We start from the raw sequence: 8,966 nt of genomic DNA, 5'->3' as shown, positions 1-8,966 counted from the left end.
TTGTAAATCTTGTACACAATAACATGAATGTCAAATTTCAGCTCCATGTCTATTACACCACTAATCTTCATACCTCTTCCATTCCACTTAAAAAGAGTTTGCTTTTCCAATTTGACCCAACCTAGGGTTTTGGTTGTTTTCGCTTTATTAAGCAAATTGAGCCTAGTGATTCTATGAATCATTTTATTCATTAGCTAAATGGGTTGGTCCAACCATAACTTCCCATTATGTACATGGCTTGGAATATATCTCATCCACTTGACCTAGAAGTCTCTTAGCATATGAGAGATATGTGTCAAGCCCTTGGTTTCCAAATGTTGATGTTTAGGTTTCAATGCACCATCCACACACAATTCCTTGAATGCCTCATTCATCACTAGGGTTCTAAGTTCTTGGATAGAACAGTGATAAAAGGAACAGATGTCATGCAAGAGTAATACCTTATGTGGAATTTGAGACTATGTACCAGCTAGGTCGAGCACCTCTGCAATTGCTAGAATCAACTTGAAATTTGGTGCTTTGTAGTTGACTACATGAATCAACATTTCAAAACCTTTCTTCATTTTTCTATTTGAAGATGCCATGCTCAGTAGGCTTTCTGAAAACTTCAAGAATCCTTCATCAACAAACACTTAAATCACTCGTGGGCTCTAGATTCTCTCTTCACAAATATCTTTGGAAACTCATGGTGAAACAACGCCTTTGACTTCTTCCTTTTAATGAATTTCCTTCTTTCAATTTCCATTAATATTTCGTATTTCATACTCGCTCGATGATAAAATATCCTCCACTCAGCTTAGTCTTTAATGCTTGGAAGACATCTACAACTTGGTAGAGTCACCATCACTCAGTAGGAACTACCAACTTGAGTCAGCAACAATATGTAACCCATCCTTTCTCAATAAGGTCTTGTGACCCAACCTTGCTTAATAAGGTCTCCTGCTTTCCATTATGCCTAGTGATCCTTGTGTATTTAAATGTTGATGTGGATCTTTATTCCTATTGCCTGGAACTGATGTTAGATTACTTCTTCTTAATCATAATTCCAGTGATCTCCATTAGTTCCAGTGATCTACATAAGGAACTAAGTTGAACTAATTGAACCACCCAACTCATTGATTTGTGTTTCAATTACTTCATTATTTTGGTTTGCATTCTCTGGAGATTTTGGTACCCATTGCCCACTCTTTTTTTTTTTGATATTATCAACTTTGGCTTTCTTTTCATCTTCAATTCTATTTGTGTTCACATGGTTCTTGGCAAGATGTCCAAGTTCTATACAAATAAAACATCTTTTGTAGTATCTCCTTTCCTCATATGATGTTTCACACTTTTTGCTCCATGTCCAAATTCACCACAATAGTGACATCTACACCATGTGTTGTAATTCCATCCAAATATTTCTTTCACAATTTGTTCTACTAGGTTCTACTACTTGGTTTTTCTCTTTGAAGATTTTTATCCTTGTTTCTTGCAATTGTGACATTTACCTTCAAACTTAGGTTTCTCTTTACATTCACTTTCTCTATGACCATGCTTATTGCAATTGTAACACTTTCCATTAAATTTTGTTTTACCATTACTCCAACATTTGTTTGATGTATGACCTATCGTACCATAATGATTGCAAGTAGGTCTTTGATTCTTTTGAGCTTCTTGTTGAGATGATTCACCTTCTTTTGTGTATTCTATTTCAACTTTTCCTTTGTGTGTGTACTGACTTTGTTCATTCAATTGATTCATGCTTTCCTGAGATTTCATCATTCTTTGATAGGTTTGTTTTTCAGTGTTGAGATCATTCTGCAATCTTTCATTCTTTGATTTTAGATTTGTAAGTTCTTCATTTGCATTAGTGAGTTGATCAATGAAGTCTATTTGTTGAAGGGATAGATGCTAGATTTCATTGTTCTTTTGTTCTATCTCTTCTTTGGCTTTGTATTTTTCTTCCATGACTTCCCATAATCTAATTAATTGGATTTCTTGTTCTCTTTTCAGCTTTATAACTTCTTCTTGAGGATTGAAATTATTTTCTAATAGGTCTTTGATTGCTTCATCAACTTAATCTAAATTTCTTTCAAGATAAATATCTTTAATTCTTTCTTTAGCGTAGAGATTGTCATTCATTTGTACAAGATCTTTGAGAGGGTTTCTCCTTTTCTTTCTTGAGTTTCCTAATAGCCAATTCAAGATCAAACAACTTCTCATTGTCAATAGCCTTATATAGCTTATATACCTCCATTGCCTTTGATCTTTTCTCAAGCTATTAAACTTTTGATGTGAGAACCAAAACAAGCTTTGATTACAATTGTTGGAAATATAAGGTAGGCAAGGCTACTAAGAGGGGAGGGGTAAATCAGGAATCAATAAAAATTTATCTAACTTCACCAATTAATCCTTCATATAATATTTAGATCTAATTGCATGCATGAGAGAATGAAAGCAAATACACATTCATAACACTTTTGACACAAGATATGATGATCCAGAAACCTTCCAATTTAGAAAGAAAAATTGCGGTGGGGATAATACCCACAAGCTTTAGTACTGTAGTATAAAGTTAGCTTGTTAAGGCTTAAAATTGACCACTTCTAGTGATCTGCCTTGTTAGGAGCAATAAGGACTATGAGGTCCACCTTGTTAAAGGATTTACAAACATACAGTGAAGTATGCACTCAGTTAAGAGATTTAGAAAAGATTGTTGAGTCTACCCTATTAAAGGATTTGACTAATACACCTATTAGGATGAACCAATGGTTGATCTCTGTTTGCAAATTTGATTTTCTGGTTGAGATTCCTTGCATTGCAATGATCACTTGATTGTGATAGATAAATCCTTGTTGCCCCTTATATTGCTTGTAGCCTCCTTTAATTCACACTTCTTCTCATCCTATTCTCTTCACATACACTTGGATATGATACAATGCATTAGATATATACCAATCCAAATCATAACTTATTGGAGTCGACTACAATACTAATTTCATCATAATTCACAAAGTTGGCCCAACTATTGTATCTTAGGTTTTGAAGACAAACTCGGTGATGTTTTGATATACTATGAACAATGTCAACACTCGGCAATCTTTGGCACTCGATTGAACTTGAAGTTTAGTCCATACCAATCACTTCCAAGTAGCTTGAACTTGGTCAACACTATGTGACTCATTGAATACTGATAATCTCGATAGCAACTAGATCACTAGGTTAACACTACATAACTTGGTCAACACTAGATCCACTTTGTTAGCCCTGTGAGCTCGATAGACACTATTGGACTTGGTTAACACTATAGAGCTCGGTTAACATTGTGATCTTCTATACTTCCACTCACTAGCCTAGTAGCCTTTGCTACGCTTGGTTTGTATTAAACTTTTTTTGGTAAACACTATATAGCTTGGTAAACACTACAAACTAACTCAAGTGGTTGGTAGACACTGTATTCTGACTACTTATCTTGGGAACAATTGAATCACTTGGTTAACACTACAAATTGAATGATAAACTTGGTAGAAATTGTAGAGCTCAGTAATAATGTAATGAATTGACTAAGTGTTGAGTCAATGGTAGATAAAATGATCTTAATGTCAAAAATAGGTACTCCTGAAGAGGAGGAGCAAATTAAAGTGGATGAAACAAATATGGAACTTTCTGCAGGGTCTAAGGAAGATGGTGCTAAGGATCTTTTTCTTGGATGTCAAGATGATGTTTCCTTTCACCTAGAGTATAATTTGGAAGACATTATAGTAAAATCTTTGAATGAAAATAGAAAAAATAGGGGAGATGAGACTATTGTGAGTAAACAAGATGAAAAAAAAGGGTGGATGTCAGAAGGGACAAGATTAGAAAGGAAGATTAGTTTGTTGGCACCTTTATTTTTGAACTCAAAGATGAAACAAGGATAATGGAGAAAGATGATGAAGAAGGGAACTAAGGAGCTAATGAAATTGGTGATGATCATGTTCAAGAAGAAAAGGAAATGTTTCTAAATAATGTTGATGGAGAAATGAACATTCTGGAAATTGAAAAAGCTAGGTATATCCACTCCCTTCAATTTGACAATTAGATAGTGCAAGAAATAAAGAACATCAAGGAAGGGATGCAAGATTAAAGGATGAAATTAGAAAGTGATCAGATTGGTAATGTTGCTAGCAAGGTTAGTTTTTACCAAGAGGAGATGGAGACTAAAATGAAGAAGATGAATGAAAAAATTGAGAAAAATGAAACAATTTTGACTGCTATTTTGCTCCATAGCCATGAAGGGCTAAAGGTCTCTAAGATGAACCCAAAATGTCTGTATGAGATTCTGCAAAGTAAGTGTATCACCTAATCTAGTAGTGTAATAAAGGAATACTAACTAATAACAAAAGCATTAACACAACTAAATAGTTAACACACTTAAGATAGGACCAAGGTTATCACCAAGAAAGAGGGCAAACTAAAAATGGTAGGCTCTGTTGTCACTTAGGTTTGCACCCTTGCCCAAGGCTTATGCGCGAGGACAACCTAGTGAAACATGGAAACAACCTCCAAGCTGTGGGACTTGAACTGCGGGGTTGAGTCTCCGGAGAAGGCCAGCTTCCTCTTACTATCAGGGCGCACCTAACTACTCTCGAAAGAAAAGGGGAAGAAGGGGATGCAGAAAACAACTCTACCCTACCTAAACTACAGAGGTGATGCACCAAAATAGAGTGTTCAGACCCATTTCTGCCCATATATGCACTACAAAACCAGAATAACATTCAAAGACATACACACTCAGACTTATGTCAATCAATAACCACATACAAATTAGAGAACTAGCTGAATAACACAAGGAAAAGAGTTTCACTTATGAATTATCCAGTAGGCCAATAATAGATACAGTATGCCAGTCATAGATCTCAATAGTACACCAATGAGAAGGAAAGATGAATGCACATGCACATCGATGGTTGAAGGAGATGATACATAATGTTTTACAGTTTAGAGACATAGGAAATTTTACACTGCAAACCTACGAGCAGTAGCAGAGAATAATAGAGAAGGGTCCCCCCTTTGAAAAGATCACAAAATTGCCTTTATAGTTCAGGCATAACTGAGAAAAATGATTTTGCATTAACTGCTCAACTACTGCCATTGAATCCCAAAAATATCTGATCAAAGATCACACTCGAGCATGGTTCTGAAGTACAAAACCAGATATTCAACTGAAGGAATACCTCGAGTAGATAGAAGCAGCGCCAATGAATGATCCTGACACAGTAGATGGATCAACTGAGACGGTGGAGTGTTTCCCTATGCCTTGCATTCATTTCTGGTAGGTCAGAATTGATCGCGAAGATTAGATCACAAGATAACATTGATCATCTTTGCTTCCTGGTTCATGAATCAACAGGGTTGAAGCAAGTCAAATAGGCTATATGAGCCAACTGGGTCATGCGGGCCAATCACCTTTCTTCGTTCTGCCACCTGGGGAAGTCTTTCGTGGTTGACCTTTCATCATCGAACTAACCTTGCCACCCTTGCAGATATTAATATTAACTATGATGATTACTTTAACTGCCAGCCACCGTCCGTCCTTCCTGAATGGGCCAGTGAGACACGTGTCATCAAGATGCGATGTCGCTAACATTATCTTCTGAGCAGTTCCTCATAGCGAGATGAAGACCACCGTAAATATGTCTCAGTCTGATGCTCGGAACTGCCTCATACTGCTCTGTGTTGTCCTTACCCTGGGCCCATCATATCTGGCACCACCTTAGCGACCGCTTATGCCCAAATGACACCTGTCAACACCTTAGCGACTGCACCCTGGCGAGACGTAGCCCCACTGACACATGGCGAAAGGGCGCCATGTCTCTATTGTAAAGATCACACATCTTCACCATGGTGACATGGCGACAGTCGTTGATCTTCTCTAATCTAACGGTCACGAAGACCGACTTTCTTGCGACCTTCCTCCCTCGTAATTTGTTGGGCCCGTAGTATATGTGGCACTTCCCTGTTGGTCCGTCGATTTTTTAATCCCTACTATACTAGCGGCATGAAATATGATCTCACCAGGACATGTGGCGAAAGGGTGCCATGTCGCTGATGTTATCTCCTAAGTGGTTTCTGATGGAAAGATAGCACCAGCCGTAGATCTCTGCAGATTTGACAATCGTGAAGACTCATCTCTTGACTGTGCTGGCTGAACTGAAGATCTGGCACACGTGGCTCCCTCTAATTTGCTGCTGTGACACTAGACTCTGCCAACTAGGTAGATGAAGTACCTGACGTGACCCAACCGCTTGCCTAAAACCTCATCGCTTATCTTCTCCGGCCTGCCAAACCTTACTGTCGAACATGTTGACTCACCATCGTCGGCACACCTTTTCGATGGGTGCTATGTCGCCATGGGAATTTCTCAGCCAACGCGTGATTATGACATAGTGCCTATGGTGCCGCAGAACAGTTTTGACCCGTCCTTCGTTGTAGCTCGTCGCTGGACCCACCAGACATGTGTTTTCCCGACACTATGTCGCGAACATAAACTTTGTGTAGCTTTTGATGGTGAGAAAGCACTAGCCATAGATCTGACTTAGATCTAACGGTAGAGAACTTTGCGGGCCATTTGAACTTTTACAAGGTTTGAACTTTGGCATTAATATAATATTTTCGTGGGCATTTGAATATGGGTATTTTGAAGGCGGGAAGGGCAATACGAATTACAAATTCTGGTGGGAGATTTAAGATATAACAGGCTCGTTATGGTATAACCCATGATGAAGTAGCTATGTCCCTGATGGATGGAGATGTGTGCTCCTGATGTGCTCAATCTTCAAGTGGATGGGTGATTATCAAGTGTGTGTGTGTGTGTGTGTGTATGGATGAGGGTTTCAACAATGGAAGTATGGAGGGATTTCAATATTGTGATGGTATTTTGGTAGTTTTTAGGCTCTAAAAATAGTATTATAAATTTGCATCAAAAGTGGATTATATTTGTGAAGGGAGAGGGTTTCATTTATAGGCTAAGGGGTAGAGAAATGGATGGTTAGGATGCAAGGATGAAAGAATGGTGAGGGAGGGTTAAGATGCATTCAAAGGGGAGCACATGGATTGTGCTTGTTTGGATCCAATAGGAGAGTGACACTTGTCACAAGGAGGATGAGTGTGAGGGAATGAGATAAGGGTTGGTCAAGGGAGTAATGATTGAGGTTGAGTATGTAAGAGGGATGTAAGAGTCATAAAGGGGGATGTAAGAGGCATAAAGGAGGCTTGCTGACTTTTTCTTGGGTTAGCAAGTCTTAACCCTTGCTTAAAGTTGTGCACATGTTTAGAAGGGGGATTAGACTTAGCTTAGGAAGGGGGTTAGGGGTTAAGTGGTTTAGCTTTGATGGGATGGGTTAGTTAGGTGGCTAAGTGAGTTTAGTATGGGTGGATGGGTTGGATTAGGGATAAAGGTAGGTCATAGGGATGTTTTAAGGGTTTGGATATTTTATTAAATGATTTATTTAATAAAATGGGGATATGGGATTAAATTAAATAGATTTGAGAATTCATTTAATTTAATAGAGGAATAAGGTTTTAATTGATAATTTAATTTTGGGTTATCATTTTATTTTATCAATTGGACTATAGTTAATTAAATTAATTAATTAGCTAGGGGATGATGATTAATTAATTAAATAATAAATATTTAATTAGTAATGTCATAGGAGATGACTAAATACGATTACCTATTGTGTAATCAGATTTAGGTGTCTACATTTTGCCCCTCTTTGACATAGTGTTGGGATCATACTATTTCAAAAAAGTTTAAATATAAACAATGAAAATGAGACTTTTAAAGCTAAAGTGGTTGCCCCAGTTTTGAGTAGAAGAGGAGAGACTGGACTGTGTGATGCCCTTTCAAGAAGCCAGCGATGAAAGAAAATGAGACACGATGGCTTCTTGAAAAAGTTGTAGTAAGCCAGGGATATCAAGAGGACATGAAAGGGGTAAAATAAGGTAAAAAGGATACTAAATGACAACAATGAAAAAGGGCAGGGGTAAAAGGAGGTTGCTAGAGGAGTCTTAAAGGAAGATATGGCATCTAGGGGGGATCTATAAGGGGCTAGAAGGGAGCTAAAAAGATTTATTTTCTTTTAGACGAATGAGGAAATAGTGCTGCTAGGAGCTCTGAGTTGGACAAGACAATGGCTACAATTAGATGACCTAAGCATCAATCAAACATGGTGTGACAAGTGCGAGTGCGACAGACACCAGATCATTCTGTAGGGCCAAAAACCTTTTGTCATTTTTATTATTGTTTTGTACTAGTTTTGAGCATTCCTACAAAAGATAAAATGCAATCCCATGGACATAGTTTTGACGAGATCGCAATCCCACAAAAATGGCTAGTGGAAGGGTCAAAGTAGGTGTAAAAAAAAGATTTTCATAGGATCGTGAATTTGGGGTAGAAATTTTTTGCGGGGCTATGGGGAGGTTAGTGAGAACACGATCCTGCCAGGAAAAACATGAATCGGGCTACGAGAACATGATCCTGCAGCAAGGAATGGGTTAATGCGGGAATGGGATAGGGTTTGACTAGGAGGGGAGTTGCAAAAATGATCTCATGAGAACATTGGTCTATGGGATTGTGAGGTTTAGCCTATGCGGGAATGTGCATGTGGGAATGCAGGTCAAACTAGCTGAGAGGTCAAAAGTCAAAGAGCAATCCTATGGGAACATTGGTCTGTAGGATTACGAATTTGGGAGTGGTTGTGGGAATGTGGGAAAAGGGAAAGGGTGTAGATAATAGGGGTTCGATAGGGGAATGGGCATAAAGCTAGGGTATGCAAATTATAAAAAGGAATATTAATGTGTGATTAGTTTTGGTGTGCAGTGGTCTCTAGATGCTCTGGTGTCAAGTGAGTGATGGGTAGTCGTACTATGCACTAGAGAGCAGTTGATGCTAGTAGATTGGGCAAGGATTGAGGGTATTGATCTGGAATACTTGGTGAGGT

The sequence above is a fragment of the Cupressus sempervirens genome, chromosome 4 (genome assembly GCF_028749045.1).
Source record: "Cupressus sempervirens isolate cs-2001-9-10 chromosome 4, ASM2874904v1, whole genome shotgun sequence".
NCBI classification, from domain to species: Eukaryota; Viridiplantae; Streptophyta; class Pinopsida; order Cupressales; family Cupressaceae; genus Cupressus; species Cupressus sempervirens.
This window is presented reverse-complemented; position numbering follows the sequence as displayed.